The sequence below is a fragment of the Micromys minutus genome, assembly GCF_963924665.1.
Source record: "Micromys minutus genome assembly, chromosome: 23".
In the NCBI taxonomy this organism is placed as follows: Eukaryota; Metazoa; Chordata; class Mammalia; order Rodentia; family Muridae; genus Micromys; species Micromys minutus.
Window position 1 is genome coordinate 45,944,135 of NC_137958.1, and position 19,385 is coordinate 45,963,519.

A 19,385-nucleotide genomic window follows, 5' to 3' on the forward strand; every position below is an offset into this window, starting at 1 on the left:
TGTGACATTCACATCCCCAGCCCTTGGCTGTTACCTAATTTGCCACTGATTTAGGAGTCTGAACATTCACTGATCCAAATTTTATTTATCGCCCTTGAATTTGCTTCAATGGCTGATTTTTTATTTTTATCTAAACTCTAGAGCACTTTTAAGAGAGCTTCCTTTCCTAATTGTACATTTAAATGGTCAAAAGCAATTGGTTTTATAGTAAGGTAAATATCCCTCCTAGTTCTCAACACACCAAACCAAATTCAACAGTACACCTGATACAGCGTACACCTGATATTTTGACAAAAGAAGACACTGTCAATTTGATTTTTATGCCCTGTTCATCAAATCACAATCTTAGGATGTACATAAAAGTTAAGATATTCAACATGCAAAAATATGTCAATCCTTAGCTAAAGAATAAATGTCAGGCAAATGTCAAATATTTTGCCTTGAAAATCAAGACACTTGTGTTTAGAGCTTGTAGTCAGTTGTTGGGTGTTTAACACAGTCATGTCTCAGAAACCTCAATGTCAGATATCCACAGGCACGACACCAGAAAGATCATCTGGTTTGCTTGGCAGTGAACACTGCTGGGACTTCATTATTTTAATAAAGAGGGATTCCTGAAAAGCACATTATTTTTAATTCCTTTCAGTCCCTCATTTCAACGAAATCAATTTCAAAACGTGTGACTATCGAAGGTCCCTTATTCATTAAAAAATAAATGCTGTGCGTCGGTCTGTGGGAACCAGTAGAACCTCCCAGTGACTTGCAGTTAATGGCGAGGGACTGTCTCTGCAAACCATGTGCTGCAGAGGGCCACAGGGGTCAGCTTTAGTCACTGATGTGCTTGGAAGTCAGATGACTTAGAAAACAGATATCATGGGCGGAACTCTCTATGTTCCCTGGATTCCTGCCTCTCATGAGGTTTCTCTGAGTTACTTCATGTGTGTGTTTGGATGTCCTGGCTGTTAGCAGCAGGGGAGCAAGGAGAATGACTGAGTCACCACAGAAGAAAGGCTCGGGGCAGGGCGGCGCAGTACAGCCGCCGGTTCAGACGGCAAACTCTGGACTCAGACAAGTCAGATCAAATCCTGGCCACTTGCTAGGTGGATGTGACTCAGTTCCTTTTTGTTCCCGTAATCCCACCTGTACATTTCTGTGAGAGTTGAACAATCTGAACAAGCATATAAAGTCCTCGGTACTTCAGCAAGTTTTATATAGTCATTGTTTTTGCTTTGGTTTGACATCACAGATACAGAGTCACACAGTTCAGTAGTTTGGGAGAAAATAACATAACATAGTAAAATGATATAGGATTACTCTGAAATTCATTGGATTGTCAACCAGACAGTGAAGACGTTTTATCTTTAAAAAGTGCTTGCTAGTTTCCAAGTATGTTCACAGGACTTTAAGAGAGGAAAAGTGACATTGCTCCAATTATTCTGTCAGTACCCACTGCATGTTCCTGTACGTGAAGAAAATACTGCCCTGGTTCCGTAAACAGGGCTGAAAGGAGCTAGAAACTCTGCAAAGATTTCACAGCAAAGTAACCCAGGCTCCCCGAGACCTTTTGGAATGTTTATAAAGATGGTACAAGTTTTATATCCATTTTTGTGAGGACACTTGAGAGCAAAAAGGGTAAGGAGCCAGAGGAAACCCTAGACTCTGAGCACATGGGTGTGTCCACATGGCTCTACGGCACGGTGTGTGCGCAAAGGCTTAAAGAAAGCGGCGCAGGCTTCACATTGTAAGTGTTTGGTGAAAAGGAAGTTAACTACAGCATAATGTATCCCTATTTAACACATACCTTACTACAAACAAAGAACATGTACATATATACATATAACATATATAAATAAACATATATATATATATATATATATATATATATATATATATATATATAATTCAAAGGTATATGATTCACTATAGACTGCAAGACTAGAAAGCCACATGAACAGAGCACCCCAGAGATGAAAAATGCAATGTTTGAGTTGAATAAAGGGAAGGTTGGTAACCGTGCGCTGTAGATGAGGAAGAGAAGCACTTGATTTCCATCCCCCTCTTCCTAACTGAATGAGTTAAGGCAACCTGGGCAAAGCCATCGATATTATGTGTAATACACACACTTGCGGAGAGGGGAGACGAGGAGGTGAGATTCATAGCTTTTTTTTGTAATATCTATTTATTTATTGGGTATTTTCTTTACTTACATTCCGAATGTTATCTCCTTTCCTATTTTCCCCCATGGAATCCCCATACCATCCCCTTCCCCTGCCTCTATAGGAGTGCTCCCCCACCCACTCCTTCCCACCCACCCACTCTCCCCACCCTGGCATTCCCCTACACTGGAGCATTGAGCCTTCACAGGACCAACAGCCTCTCCTCCATTGATGTCTGATAATGCCATCCTCTGCTACATATGTTGCTAAAACCACAGGTCCCCCCATGTGTACTCATTGGTTGGTGGTTTAGTCCCTGGGAGCTCTAGGGGTCTGGTGGGTTGATGTTGTTCTTCCTGTGGGGTTGCAATATGAAACCAAACAACACTTTTATGTATGACCATGTGAAAAAAAAGGTTTTGTTCATATTTTATATTTGTGTTTTCACTTTCTCCAATATTTCTTTAGTATTTTTTGAAAAATGTTTTTATTTTTATTTTTGATTTATGCATATGGGTGTCTAGTCTGAATGTATGTCTGTGTACTACATGTATGTGTGATGCCCACGGAAGCCAGAAGAATCAAATCCATTGGAATTGAATTGGGATTATAGACATTTGCAAAATGCCAAATGAGTGCTGGGAATGGAACCTGGGCCTTGAAGAACAGCTAGTGTACTTAACTGTGAAACCTCTCTCTAGACTGTGTATCTTTGATCTTGATGTGACTTCAGCTGATGTCATATGTCCAAATGTGTCAAACACTGATATCTGATTCCCCCTCCTCAAGTTTACTGTTTTAAGTGATTTTGAGCATATGGGATTTAATCGACTTTAGAAAAATTAGGAGTTTTAGCCATAATGTTTAAAGTTCACTGAATCATGAAGACATTTGTAAGAACTGCTGTGTATCACTGATATAGCTTAGAATCCATATAAGGTACAACCGTATCGCTGCACGTATTTCTAGGGAAGCATAATTCCCAGTTACAATAGTGCCAATTCGAAGTAATGAAAATTTTACTGCATCCCAGAAATCTTAAGACATTTTAAGAATTTAACTTGGTGTAATAGCACTGCATTGAAAACATACTGAGTTTTAAAATACTGTGAACTCTATTCTTTCAAGTTCACTAACACAGTGAAATTTAAATTGTACAAAATTAAAGACATATAAAATTTCATGATTGTTAACCTTTCTTAACGACCAATCATTTCAGCAAAGTCTGTTGTAGGTATGTGCTTGAATTTGGAACTAAATTTATATCTCAAGCTCCTACAAGTATTCAAACTAATTATTTCGGCATGAACGCAGAATGACACATTAATTAGTAATGTATCTCCAAGCAATTAAGATTTCCTTGCTTCTCTAAGCAATTAGAATGGCAAGGCGCATTATTGAGGACCCACAATCATCTCTTCCTGACAATTACCATGGGAAACACTAAAGGCATGATCACAGCTCTTACCCATTCACTGGGCTTTTGCTTGCAGGATAAACACTTCTGCTCCTTGCCTAATAATTTTTCATTTGACTCCTATTACCCATCAATCGTTAATGTGATTTGTGCTCTGTATCACAAAGTTCAATTTTTCACATTATATAATTTATTACAACCAATTGATTTAGTAGAAATGTAAGATGTGAGGATAATTTTAATTAGGAAATAATTTTTTATCTCATTTGCTCACATGAGTGTAATGGAACAGTAGATAGGACGTTGAGAGTGTTCACTGCTGTTGGAAATATCACTGCAGGAAATAGTGTGTCAGTGCTATAAAAATATGCTAAAATAACAAATATATGCGAAGATAGAGGAAAAAAGAGAAGTTTTTAAAAATGCTTCTATATCTAAGTGCATTTTTGAAGTAATATTTAATCTGAGTTATTGTCTTTATCAGGTTTCTCTGATAATTTTAGATTTATGTGTAAGAAATGTGTATATATAGATAATATATGACCATATATATGATATCACATTATTTACATGCAATATATTTGAATGATATAATATTAAAGCACAAGACCCAGCTAGACGGCTTTGTGGGTAACATATTTAGTAGATAATCATAGCAACCATTGTCTCAATCCTGCAAATCATACATGACAGAAGAGACTCGCTCAGTGAAGCTGTCGTTCAACCTCCCATGCAATAGATATGGCATGTGTGACCCTTACCACACACACTTCCACAGACAAGCAACAACAAAATCTTAAAGGGTTTTCATTTCTAAGTCACTTTAAATAACAACTTCAACGTGTATGAACTAAAACGAATTATTGTGAAAATTAGACATTTTAGTGATGATAACTGATTTAGCTCTTAGCACTCTTGGGAGTAAGTGATTATAGATTTAATTATAGATGATTGAATGAGGCTCAGGCAGGCAGTATAACTTTCTGTGAGATTACCTAGTGATGGATCCCTAGGAGGAACACGGATGCCTCGTCCAGGGGCACTAATCAATGAGAACTTCTATGGCATCACACTGGCATCACACTATCGTTCAGAAACTTTTCATCTCATCTCCACACACTCAACTTACTCATGTAAGCAACACAAGGACACCTAACCCTCTGTTCCTTTCAGATATATTTGTAAGCTGGTGGTAACAACTTTGAAGAAGTAATTTTTGTTTGTCTATATTTGTTTCTCACTAATGGTAAGTTTTGAGATGGCTCAGCGGTTAAGAGCACTGACTGCTCTTCCAGAGGTCCTGAGTTCAGTTCCCAGCATCCCCATGGTGGCTCACAACCATCTGTGATGAGATCTGATGCCCTCTTCTGGTGTGTCTGCAGACAGTGACAGTGTACTTCTACACAATAAGTAAATAAATCTTTAAAAAAAGTTTTGAAGACAGGATGAGCTCCTATTCTATGTAACACTTGTGATTAAAGACAATCAAAGGATAACCACCTGGGAGTTTGTGTCTCATAGAAGAGAGGTACAAATTCATGTACAGTGGCAGCGGAGCTAACACTGGGTGTGATATCTTCATCCATAACACTTTTTTAGTCTCTCTGCTTTATTGCAGCTCTCAGACAGATGTCAGTGTCTCATTCATCTCCCTCTTGATCCAGGGAGCTGCTCTATGTTGGTCTCCATAGTTTACATCAAACAACACATCCATCACTCAACCTCTGTAGATCACGCTGGCCATCTCTAGTTATTCACATTTATCAACACATCACACATTTGTTTAGTTTAATGAACCCTGATAGAGCATGTGGTCCCTCACAGCGGCTTATCCAGATGCTCACACATACCCAGCACCTGGATGGGAGAAAGTTGACCAGGAGCTGACGCTGCCTAGACCCGAGACAATCTACTGAGAGCTGTAACCACAGCAGGGGCCTAGGGACCTGTTACCACAAATTTTGGGTACCCAAGGAAGCACAAAATATAAAGCATCAACAACTTCGTATATCTTTTGAGTTTGAAAGTAGATAAAAGCAAACCAGCTACTCATCAGTAATAATTTGCACCTACCATTTTCTGAAGTTTGCAAACAGAGTGTTACTACAAGAGGCAGAATTTCTGAGTTCAGTAGACAATAGAAACACTGGCTAAGACAGAATCTTAGATAGTTCATCAAAGTATAACACTTTGAGACTGGAAGAAAGCATAGAACAAGAGAGGCCATTTACCCTTCGCTTCCCATATCTCATATGAACTTAGACATGGAAGAACTCTCTGAACTTATTCTAAAGAATATCATAAAAGCTGGATTCCAGAGCTACCCCTCCCTATACTCAGAGTGGACAGACCCCCTTATCTCCAAAGACACAGGAGGATTGCACAGAGAGACTTTGCTAAGTCTCCCAAACCTTTTACCCTCCACTTATACTCCTGTATAATTTCCCCAAAAGGAAAAAGAAAATCTACCCCTTGATTCTCTGGACTCTACTTTCCACAGGACTTTCTTTTGCTAATCTGGTTATTGTTACAGGTATCTCAGTAAGAAAAAAAATAAACCATTTAAGTACCAGTGAAGTCACTGTATGGCCAAATCCCAGTGAGGGAAGAACAGAGGTTGTGACTGGAGTAAATTGTACTGGGGCAGCTATCAGTGAGTTTTGCATGTCTATAGTGTTATACTGTAAATATAAGTGTTCCCATTTCCAGACACTTAGTGATTTTCTTTCCTGGTACATACTTAACAGAGACTATACACAAAAATGTCTGGAGACATGCACAGAATACTAATGGCATTGTCTGAGACAGATAAAATCTGAACATGTACTAAATGTCTTTTTGATAAAATGGACAAATTATATAATCATATATATATGCTTGTTACATAGAAAAAGTTATATATATATATAATTTATTAATCACTGTAGCACATACAAATATGAGAAATTTACAGCTGCAAGAGTATATGCAAAATATGTTACGTTTTGTTTTAGATGCCAGCCAAATCATCAGTGATTTGAAAAAAAATCATTAAATCTTTCTCACAAGTCTGCCATTGACCGAGCAGTTCTATAGATCTGGGATTGACATGACACAGGTACAGACTGTGGTCAGTTACAGCATCACTGGCTTGGTCTGGGAGCAACCATATGTCTGAGATCGCTGCCAGGACAACCAGAAAGACTCTACTTAGCTTCCCTACAGAGAATCCCATATGCATCCTCCCAGCGGAGAAGAAAACACGGAAAAGTACAAAGGCAAAGATGCCCTTTGAAGCCTCTGTCAAATTTGATACCTACCCAAGGTCACAATGAATCATACACTGAAGCACAAGCCCGGGTGGAGGCTACCCAGATATACTGCAGGGAGCACGCATCCTGGGGACCCACTTATTTGGATGCAAACAACAACACGCCACTTCTAAAGAGAAGCAACTTTATAGATTAACTGCCTTCTTTGATATATCCCAGGGCACAGATAGTTAACTCATCCAGAAGTGTTACATAAGAAAGGTCCCAAGAGCTATAAAAAAAGAGGATTTCTATTCTTCTGGTGATTATGGATTAACAGAAAAGCAGGATTTGAGAGTAGGCAGCTTACTTTCATTAGTTTGTAAACGTAGTGAATCTAGAGCTACCAAAAGAGAACTTGCTTTCTGGGTGGGATCTGTCATTCTTTACCGGAAGAGAACACAGGAAAGAGTTCTCAGTGGTCACACCTGTAGAGGCTGGAAAAGGCTGGGAAAAGTCTGCATACCCACGAGAAAAGATGCTCCATCAATATTCATACAAAGGACGTGAGTTGTGTTACACGTCCTTTGGTTTAAGGCTCTGTTCTGTTGAATTCTGAGCAGCTTGGGTGTTCAATCTGATGTTTCTCAGGGTCATGTCAGAAGTGGACAGACATTAAAATCCTTGAAATAGTCAAAGCAAAATGCAGACGTCTTTGAGAATGTCTAGGAGGACAACTCCCTGGCTGTTAACACCACAGTGAGAGACTCTTGTAAGGCAACCTTTGATGCTTTGTGTGGTTTATCTGATGGGAATGAGACATGCAGAAAAAGACCACCACCCTCTCTTTGAAATTGGGTGGGACAAATTTAGTGTAAAGAAAAAAAAATTAAACTTAGACACGTGAAGAGTATGGGGAAAGATGACTGGAATTCAGGGAGGGGGTGGGTATCCAGGAACCAGTAACTGTGACCCTAGAGAGGACTCCTAATAATGGAGAATAAGGAGCCACCTTCTGTAACCAGTGGTGGGATCTCCACATTAACTCAGCCACAAAATCTGTGACCTACAATCTGTCCTGCTGGCCAGATGTGCTGAGACAAGGTTAGCTCAAGAACCTGTAGGCGTGGTCATGTCATGACTGGTCTATCTTGAGGCTCAAGACACTAGAGAGAGCCCATGCCTGATACGACAATGTTTAATGATTTTCAACATGTGTTTCAAATACAGTCCCCGCTGGGAGACATAACATACTCTACCATGTTTCCCCTTCAGCTGCACTGGGGTGAGGACCACTTGAGAGAAGTGGAAAGTATCCCTGTGACTCCGATTGCTGTAAGCTACTCTTCGCACATGACAACAGAGCCACACACACAACCATGATTCTAAAAACCAAATGCTTCGACCGTTTCCTATTTCAGACATTACCTGGGTATGTAAAACTTTCTCCTAACATACAGTCTTTTCCCCCCTGGAACTTCTGTTGAATTCCTCTTTAGAAAAGGAATTCTTACAACAATGACTTTTCTTTGTATGTGTGTGGGGTGGGCGATTCAATGCGCATGGAGGCCAGAGGCCAGTTTCCAGGAACCGCCCACATTGTTTGACAGTTTCATACACTTAAAGAGTGAATCTAAATCATTTCCCGCTCCTGCATCCTCTGTCCCTTCTCTGAGACACTTCTTCCCAAGAAGCAAGTCCCTATCTTACTTCCATATCTCTTCATACATGTGTCATAGTACTACAATTTCTGCGGGGAAAACAACTCCCTTTCAGATCGGATTTGAGGCATACTCCACAGCACGGAAGTCATGCCTTTGCACCACACAACAGCTTGGGTCTGGTGAGGTAGGTCACGGATCCCAGAGGGAGACCTTCTATTACTGTTCTTCTAAAGGTATATGCCGTCCAATTGCCTTTGCGTACTCCTGTCTGTGCACACGAAACTTGTATTCTCCATAATCTACTTTCTGCATCCTTTCATAGAAGCAGTGGTGGCTGCAGTATGCATGGGTTTAATTCTTCCACCTCTCTTGCCTTTGGCTACTCCCATGCTTTTGGTATGACTTCTTCCTCATCAGCCCCACCATGTTCAGACTCCCTACACTCTCTGCAAATCCTGATGGCAGCCACCCTGCTCTTATACCTCCTGGGTTCATCCCTTCCTGGTAAAGGGCTATTAAAAGGGTTTTTTGTTGCTGTTGTTGTTTTATCTACTTAAATGCTGTAGAGCTAATTTGACAGAAACATCCAAAACAAAGTATGGTTATTTCACAAATTCAAGAATCACAGTAGTAGAAAGAAAGCAAAGGATTTTTGTTGATTTCATGAAAATAATGTAGAAAACCTCACTGCTAGGATCTCTTTCTGCCTTGAAGGACTCATGCACAGTGGTTACACAACACATTACTTTTACATTTCAGAATTAAAGCAGTCTACACTTTGACCCATAGAAGGTGCTGATAAGACTTTGGCCTGGAGTTGAAGAACAGTTCACAAGATGGCCCAGGAATAAATGTTGCAAGACATTAGAAACTTAGTTTTTTCATGAAAGGTTATAGAAAAGCTTTTTACAAATGCTTAATTAGTAAGCCTTGTAGAGAATACTAAGTTAACGTTGGGAAAAATACGTAATTTTATAATACAGTCTTTAGTCTTATAGGCATATAAAATAAAGGAATATCCTACCATTCTTCTGTGGTAAGAAGACAAGTGACAAAAGTTATATTATAGTGGTCCCTATTATACTAAACTTTAGAGGTTATATCTGAATAGTCAACCTATCTTTTTAGCTTGGACATTAAAGAATTAAAAGCACAATTCTGTATTGTTTTCTTTCTTCAGCAGAGCATACATCATCTATGTGTTAACTACACTTCTGTGGCAAGATACCTGAACTAACCAACTGAAAGGCATAAAGACCTATTTTAGTTCAGTTTCAGGTTCTTGCCACACAGCCTTGTTGCTTTTGGTCGTGTGGAAAGACAATAGTACACCATGGAGGAAGCGTGTGGAAGAGCAAACCAGTTCACCTCTTGGAAGTCTGGAAATAAAAAGATCAGGTGGACAGAGAAGCAGCCAAGGAGAAGATCAACCCTTTGGGGGCAGATCTCCAGTAATCTACTTCTCCCAATGACCCCATGTCTACGGTGCCTACGATACACTATGCTATCGGTGCATTAATATATTAATGACAACAGAGCTCTCATGATCTAAGTGCTGCCCCAACGCTTCAGTTCTTTTCCCCATTGTGCTAGTCACCAAGTCTTTATTTCATAGGCCTTTTGAGAATATCACAAAACGAAGCCACAGCATTTTACCCAACGACTAGTAACTGCTAGCAACGATGTGCATGCTACATCAAAACCCAGGTGAAGGGCGAGGTTCCTAACTTCTAGAAACAACACGCAGAAAGTGACTCAGTAGCATTACCGTGCCACAGAGGATGGATCCTTGTCAATCATCAAGATTTCTATCAGCAGACAATGCAAGTCCTAAAAACAAACAAACAGATCAACACCAAAGCCGGTTCAAAGGAGAGCAGGCTGGGAGGAAAGGGATCCGCTGTGGTGGAGCTGAGTGGGCAGGCCTCTGTGGAGCTGGCTTTTTATAGGAAGAGAGAGGAGGCCAGCACTCTGCGGTACTGGCCACAGCAAAGGGCTTTGGAGTTTTAATTGAAACAGCCCAAGTCTCTTCCAGTAATTATTTTTATAAAATATTTATATCATAAAATTAGAATATTCAATTACATGGATGCCTTGGGTGCCATGGTAACGGCAAAATAAGAGTCACTTAGTCATTAAATATATATGTATTTTTAAGAATACTTTATTTATTTATTTGTTTATTTATTTATCGAATACATTTTTTAAGGTTGTAATTAAGTATTTGTGGGTACATATATATACACATATGTATATATGTATCAATAATATAGGAAAAGAGGCTATTTCAGGGGATAGGAGAGAGACTAGGAGGGGCTGTAGGGAGGAAAGGGGGATGTGATAAAGTTCTATTTTAATTAAAATATATTCTTTTTTTTTGTTGAACTTCACACAGTCTGTGAGTTGTTGCTGGGGTGCCATTAAATATTGAGTAAGCTGTTCAGGCTCATGGGTATCACGTTAAGTAAAGAACTTAGTAAAACTGTAGGATAAAATCAAAAAATACTAAAGAGGATGTTAAAACAAATCACTGCACTGGGCTTGAAAAGCTAGTAAGGGTCAACTATGTATCATACAACTTTTAAAAATTGACATTTAGTGTTCATAATAGCATATTCATGAAAATGGGTGAGAATTTAAGTGTTCTTATCATTAAAATGTGAATTATCAGGACAACCATTTAAATATATAATAATTAACGTAAACATTTTAGCCATTTAAATGAATGAGTGAGCGAGTAAATCGAGGTAGAATTAAGAAAAAAGAAGCAGGGGTGGGGGTGGAGATAACAGGAGGGATGGTTCAGTGGTTAGAGCACTGACTGCTCTTCCAGAGGTCCTAAGTTCAATTCCCAGCAACCACACGGTGGCTCACAACCATCTAATGGGCATATGATGAACTCTTCTGGTGTGTCTGAAGACAACGACAGAGTACCTACATACATGCAATAAATAAATAAATCTTTAAAAAATGAAAAAGAAAAAAAAAACAGGACAGAGAGAAAAATTGGATTTCTGAAACAAAAGAAGCTTAAAGAAAACAGCAGGAGGGCCTGACTAAAGGTCCTTAGCTGGCTGAGTGCAGGGCTCCCAGCTGAAGAGGAACTGAGGGAGCCCAGGTCAGAGGCTGGGGATTTATAAAGTGGCTTTGCTCCATTTCACATTTTAAACGTTAACGTCTCACTTGTATCTTTCCTTAAAATCCCATCTTTGGCAGATACTGACGCCTGCAGGTGGACAGTGGATAGAGCTTGAGGACACTTATGGAAGAACAGGGGGAAGGACTGTGGGCGCCGACAGGGACAGGGACTCCACAGGAAGACCAGCAGCATCAACCAACCTGGGCCCTTGGGCTCTCAGAGCCACCAACCAAAGAACATGCATGGGCTGGACCTAGGCCTCCCCACTCAAATTCAGCAGATGTACAGCTTGGCCTTCATGTGGGTCTCAGACTGGAGCAGGGGTATCCCAAAGGCTGTTTCCTGCACGTGGGGTGGGGTATGTTCTTGTCTGTCCTCAGTGGGAGAAGAAGTGCTTATCCACAGAGACTTGAAGTGCCAGGGTGGGGGAAAACCCAGGGGAGTCCCTCCCTATTCAGTGAAGAAAGAAAGGGGGAGGGTAGAGGGGGAGGGATAAGGGCTGTAGAAGCAGGTGATCCAGATGGGGGCATTTAACGGGATGGAAAGAGAATAAGTAAAAAATAAATTTAAATAAAAATATCCTGTCTTTTGTGTCTAACAATAGCAGCGATGTCTGGAGTGCCGTGCGCTCTCCCTGCATTCCCCTATAGAGGCCTCTGCTTGTTTGCCCTCATGGTAATCTCTTCCTCCAGTTCCATTTTGCTGTTGAGGAAACTGATTTGGGGAAGACGTTTATACATTTCCCAGAATCCCTAGGCTAATTGCAAGGTTCAGGTCCCTGAGCCCAGAAGACATCTTAAACATTAAACGCCTTCATACTCTGGGCTTATATCCAAGAATACCTCCAGAACAGACTTCTCAGATCTTCAATAAACACATCTTAATGAATTTTAATTAGAAGAATACACATATTTTTAGTTAAAACCACATTCTTCCACTATGTCACAAAACAATGTGAGTATATCATAGAAAACCTACAGAAACAAGAAGAGAAATTTTCAACACTTAGTTTTGTTAGATTGGTCTGTTCTGTTTGATGTAACATCTCCCCAAAGTTCATAGGTATCTATTCTTAATAAGGAGAGTATAGTCAATTGAATAATATGCTTTCAGAGTTAATCTTATATAATAAAACCTTTCACAGTCAGATGAAAGTTAAACTTCATAATTTCTTTCTTTGTCTTAAAAGGACTCAAATTCCCAAACTGTTCCCTTTTCCAAGTTACCTCACAGAGCCCCTGTAACCAGTGTTTCATCCAGGGACACAGAAAGAACGGAGCAAATGCTTACAAGGGTCAGAAAAGGAGTTACTGCGTAATACTTCTCTGGGACCAAAGAGCCTTCCATCTTTTCACTCCACTGTCATCATTGGAAAACAATGAAAATGAATAATGAAAGAAAAGTACAAGCTTACACAAGCCAGCGACGGGACTGAGACCTAAAACCCAAGCATCTTGTGTCCTGACCTAGTTTGGACCAGACATAACTGGTATTGTATTGTCATCTACCTGGCCACCCTGCAGACACACAGGCCAGTTGCTCAACAAAATAAAATTACAACAACAACAACAAAAAAGTTCTATGGGCTTCCTATCTCTTCCACAATGCTTTGGCATTAAATAAGCCCACGACCCCCATTGTGCTGATAATTTTTCATGCTTTCCAGCTTCAGACACCATGTCAGTGTGCACCACAAAGTTTTAATAGCAAAGCTCCAATTTAGAAAATGAAGACAATTCCCTATAATTCTTTTCACTGGCTCTTTATAAAATGCAGTACATACTGTTCCTAAACAAATTAACTTAAAAAAATCCCACATTAGTTAAGATGAACTGTAACTATATCCAGGTGCATTTTTAAAAGAGATAAAAAACGAGATTATATTCTAATTTCATTATTGTTCCTGAAAAGTAGTTATATCTGCATGTCTATAAAAAGGTGTCTGAGAAAGGGATAATTATTTGATGCATAAAACTGAATGTTATGCACATCAAGCTCTTTTCTCCGAGAAAAAAAAAATCTTAAATGAAATAACGAAAAGATGAAATTTCAGTCTACGAGTATAAATATTTAGTAAAGGAGGGACCAGGAGAGTCACAACACACCAACACATTGGGCTTAGCGACTGGCTTAGTGACCATTAATGCTGCGCCTGAAAGGTTTCTACCATTACTAAGTATTTGCTATTCAGTCTTTAAGAGTGAAAGTACAGTTCTTATTAATTTAGTATGTAGAAGATGGTGTGCATGTTGACAGTATTTGAAAAGAGAAACAGGCCTTTGGCATATCCTCCTTATCCCACCAATGTGTGATAGCTGCGCTGTCTATTGGGGGCCACGGACATGTCTCTTCTGTACTGTATAGTGACAGGAAGCCAACCTGTGTTTGACTGACTAGCAAACATTTAGCCAAAAGTTTAAGCAGTAGGATATGTGTGAAGTCAGAACAATCCAGTCTAAGGCATTTGATCTGGGAAGGCAAACACACATACATACACACACACACACACACACACACACACACACACGTAATGGACTCATAGAAATGTTATACCAAAAGTAGGATTATAATAAGAAATCAATTTCTTCTGGCAAATGCCAGATGGAAGAGCGCTGCTTCCTGAAAGGTCTGAACCCACCAATCTAGATACAGTCCTGCTGTTCTCCTTACAAGCTGAAGTTTGCACGTCTAAGCCAGATGCGGGTAATACAGCTCTACCAGAAAACATCTACTGCCTGCCCTTGAGCAAATTTGATGCTTGCATGTTAAATATGTGCTGAAAGTTACATGCTGTGACATCCTGGGCTCAGAGCCCAACAGCATCTTCTGTTGGGCAAGCGTAGATGCTGAGTAGCCTGCAGTCCTAACAGGCATGGGGCTAGATCAGGGAAGGCTTTTATCCTGTTTTTCTGTCAGCAGCTGCATTATTGCCTCCCATGGACAGGGATGAGCCCGTGTCAGACAGAGATTTCCAATGTAAATGAAACTGGGCAGTTTCAAAGTACTGCAAACTATCCAGTATATTCAATAAATACATAGGAAATCAATTATGACTTTGCACAAAGAGAAATTCTAGAACATATGGCTAAGGTTTTTATCTAATTATCAGGGATAAGCATCTTCTGTTGTTATGCAACCAAGAGACTTCTATTTATTTTTATTAGAGAAGCAATAAGCTTTAGCCAAACTCCTGACAGGTCATTGTTGCAACACTTCTACATACATCTGACAGGCAGTTTAGTGGCTTTCTTAATCCTTGCTGGATATAGCCTTACATAGTTACAGACAGAGATGCAACTCATTTTTTCCATCTTGTCTTACCTTTGTCCTTGTGAAGACAAAACCCCATGAACAAGGAAAGCATTGTATGTAAGCGAAGGCAGCATTTCTGAGTCTCCTGTTAATACTGCTATTTAGCCACTAGGCTATGCTAAAGTGCCGTCCATTTGTTTGAGAACGCCTAGACTCCAGCTGTGTACAAAAAAGACCAGACTGAATGCTGACCTCTGAAAAGTCCAGCTGATCATTCATTTGCCAGTTTTTCCTTAGAGTAGTTGCTGGAATTAATTTCTAGAAATAGCCCAGAAGAGTACATGAACCCAGCATTTTCCTAGTAATTCTTATTGTAATACCCAGAGTGGTCTTAAAGAACAGGATCATAATTGGGCTCATTTTCTCCAAGTAAAAACACATATTTTCATTTGCACATAGTCCTGCTTTAAGAAGACATTAAAATAGAGTTACAAAGTGATTGGCTATCAGAAGCAGGTGCTTTGGGTCATGTATATTTTATTTTCTATATAAAAACCCACATATTTTTAAATATAGCATTTGAAAACACCACTTCCTACTTATAACTCCTTCCTTAAAACTCTATAAAGTACACAAAAGTCATTTTTATTTTTCAAATTTACATATTCTCTTGACTGCACAGGGTAAAAAGTCATTGCAGACTCAAAGAAAACTAAAATTGGCAGTACAGTTGGGGATACACATATGATAAAGACAATTCCATTGAAATATCTAACGAGGGGACCTGAGACATGATTCAAAGTAAACCACTTGTGACTGTGGTGCTTACAACACTAGTGCTGGGGGCAGGTGTAGACAGGCAGATCTCTAGAGATCACACTGGTCAGCTAGTCTGGCTGACATGGAGAATTCTAGGTCCAGTGAGAGACCCTGTCTTAAAACAAAATAAAAAACAACAAAGATTCTCCCTCCAAATCATCCATCCAAACAAACAGACAAATCAAACAAAACCACAACAACAACAAGCCAACAATTATAAGATAGAAAGCAACAGGGAAAGTTTCCAACTTTAGTTTTACTTGAGTTTGGCCTTTGTATGTACACACACAGGGGCACATGTACCTACACACATGCACACACACACACACACACAAGCATAAATACACCCTAATTAGGGTTGAGCGTGAGCTGCGTAAATGTGATAAATAAAACAGAATGCATGCTAGTTGTTGGTCAAATCAGATTTTCATATATATATATATATATATATATATATATATATATATATATATATGTATATATATGGAGGGAAATATTCAGAATATTTAAACCGGTTACCAAACATGCACTGAATGAGCCATAGAAGATATCTGGTGAAGTGTCCCAACCAAAAAAAAAAAAAAAAAGTCTAGGACCAGATGGGTTTAGTGCAAAATTCTATCAGACTTCACAGAAGACCTAATACCAATACAAATTGCCAAGATACAACTCACAGACCACATGAAGCTTAAGAAGAAGGAAGACCAAACTGTGGATGCTTCAGTCCTTCTAAGATGGGAGAGCAAAATACTGAAGAGAGGTAGCGGGTGAGAGGGATTTGGGAGGAAGAGAGGAGGAAGGGGAAAGGGGGGGGTAGGATTAGGTATGGGAGGAGATGGGGATGATATACAGAGGGTCAGGAATTTGAACAAAGGTGTGTAGCAATGGTGTGTGTGCAACTCTGGGTAGCCAACAGCAAGTCCCCGATACAGGAAAGCAAGTGTTTCCCAGGACCCAAATGGGATGAGATTAGCTGGAATGCCCAACGAAGGGGAAGGAGAAACTATAGAGACCAAACACAGAGGTTAGGCAAGGTCCCCAGTTGGGGAATCAGACCACACACTCATCTCCAAATTTAACCCAGAAGGGCTCCTGTCCAAAAGAAATATGGGGACAAAATGTGGAGCAGAGACTCAAACAAAGGCAATCCAGAGACTGCCCAACTTGGGGACCCATCCCACATGCAGCCACCAAACCCAGTCACTATTGCTGATGACAAGAAGTACTTGCTGACAGGAGCCTGATATAGCTGTCTCCTGAGAGGCTCTGTTAGAGCCTGACAGATACAGAGGCAGATGCTCATAGCTAACCATTGGACTGAGCACAGGGACCCCAATGGAGGAGTTAGGAAATGGACTGAAGGAACTGAAGGTGTTTGCAACCCCTTAGGAAGAACAACAATATAAACCAACCAGATCCCCCACAGCTCCCAGGGACTAAACCACCAACCAAAGAGTGCACAAGGAGGGATCCTTGGCTTCAGCTGCAGATGTAGCAGAGGATGGCATTGTTTGGTATCAATATGAGAAGAGGCCCTTGGTCCTGTGAAGGCATTGTAGGGGAATGCCAGGCCAGTGAGGTGGGAGTGGGTGGGTAGGGGGATGGGAAGGGTAGCACCCTCACAGGAGCAGGAGGAAGGGGTATGGGAGAGGAGGTTCCAGAGAGGAAACCATGACAGGAGGATAACATTTGAGATATAAATACATGCAATATCCAATTAAAAAAATTTAAACAAACTATTGAATCCAATACAATAGCATATAATAATAATGATTATGTCATGGAACAAGTTTGGTTTACTATAAGGACTTTATATCTGAAAAGAAACCCATGGATGAAATTCAGAACAGAAAGAGCAGAACTATCTTTTTGTAGTTTGAACCAGAAATGTCCCCCAGGGGCTTGTGTGTTCGAATGCTCGATCCGCAGTTGCTGATGTTGTTCTACCCTTTAAGGGGTAGTAGAACTTTGCTGGAGAAACTGTGTCACTGGCTTGGGCTTTGGGGTTTGTGATGGTTTGTATGTGCTTGGCCTAGGGAGTGGCACAATTAGAAGGTGTGGCCCTGTTGGAGTAGGTGTGTCACTGTGGGCGTGGGCTTTAAGACCCTCTTCCTAGCTGCCTGGAAGTATTCTGTTAGTAGCTTTCAGATGAAGACTTAGAACTCTCAGCTCCTCCTGGACCATGCCTGCCTGGATGCTGCTATGTTCCCGCCTTGATGATAATGGACTGAGCCTCTGAACATGTAATCCAGTCCCAGTTAAATGTTGTCCTTAAAAAAAAAAGAATTGAACTTATGAACTATGATATTATCCTCTTTATTTTCTCCTATCACTCTTAGTTTTGGGCAGACATCAACTGCAGAACTAATATGGAAATATTGATTTAGTCAAATAAATGTAATAAAAGAATCTTATTTGATGTAAAGGAAAGACTTCCCTATTCCACACCTCCCCCTTCTAATGCAGTTAGAACGATCCAACAGCTTTGACCCTTTCTACACTCAAAGGTTCCGGGGGCTCAGCAGTGATTTCTTCCCCATGTGACCAGCACTGTAGAACTTGCTCATGTCTTACTTTATGTTCAGTCTTTGTTCCTGGCACAGTCTGGGGTTCTGGGACTATTCATTCAGCTTCTGGACACTCTTATTTCTTACTGTAGCATCCATGAAGAAAAAGAGATATACAGCAAAAAAAAAAAAAAAAAATTATAATAAGAGAGAAAAATTCCAGTTCCTGGAACATGCTGTATGCTTTTATGTCTAATTTGAAACCCTGCTAGTCTCTACGCACTGCAGACAAATAGCGCTCTCTAGTCTCAGAGCTCTTCAGGCAAACTGCAGAGAACTTGTCACCACTAGCTAAAAGCCCTCTCAGAAGTCTTGCCTTTGTAAGTGCTTGTCATAAGACAGAAATGCCCTTCTCCACTGGCCACCTGCTGAGTTTCCCCTCGACTCCAAATGTCAGATAGAGTGTGTGACTTTAACTAACCTGCCCCAGCTGAAACTGCAGGTTATTTCCAACCAGCTTCCCATTCCTACTGTATTTGTATTTATTTGTAATAATTTACTACAATTATTTATACACAAGCCAAAGTCCCTTCCTTACTTTTAATATGGGTTCATGACTTTGTCTCCTGACTGAATAAGAAGGAGTCCCTATACATCTTATAGGGAACAGGCAGGTGGACACATTAAAGGCTTCTCAATAGTGAATCCCAGGATCTACACTGAGTCCAATCACAGCTAGACTTTCCTTTGCATCAACACACTAAAGACACCACCTTGTAGCACCTGAATTCTAGCCCCCTTTCTAAGAGACACACATGTGGAGAAATCCCTGCCCAATATACAGCTTTGTTTTGCTCAGATGAGCCAACAAATCCTACCTATCTTTGGAAGCCGAAATTAGCTCTGCCCTTTTGCTGGACATTAGGTTCAAAAGCCCAGACCCTTAGTGGAATGCACTCTTTACACTGCTAAGTTTGTTGTTAAACTTAAGTGGCCCACTTCAGCAACTCTCCTCACAGTAATAAAAACAGTCAGGCTCTTTCCCAGCAGCTAACATTCAAACGCTAGAATTTGGCTTTGTAAGTCTTACAGTGTTAAGCTGGGAAAAATGTACATTTTTGAAAATTTATTGTAATTAAGAGTTGGGAGCTGGCTGTAGTGGCATTTGATCCCAGCACCCAGGGGGCAAAGGCTGGTAGAT

General features: G+C 40.2%; 1 protein-coding gene across 16 annotated transcripts in view; it reads right to left on the reverse strand.

Annotated features, from left to right (window-relative positions):
* Positions 1-19,385, reverse strand: part of CADPS2 (calcium dependent secretion activator 2) — a gene marked incomplete at its 5' end in the record, with an annotated part of 458,357 nt that overhangs the window by 186,666 nt on the left and 252,306 nt on the right. The gene's annotated exons all lie outside the window — the stretch shown is intronic.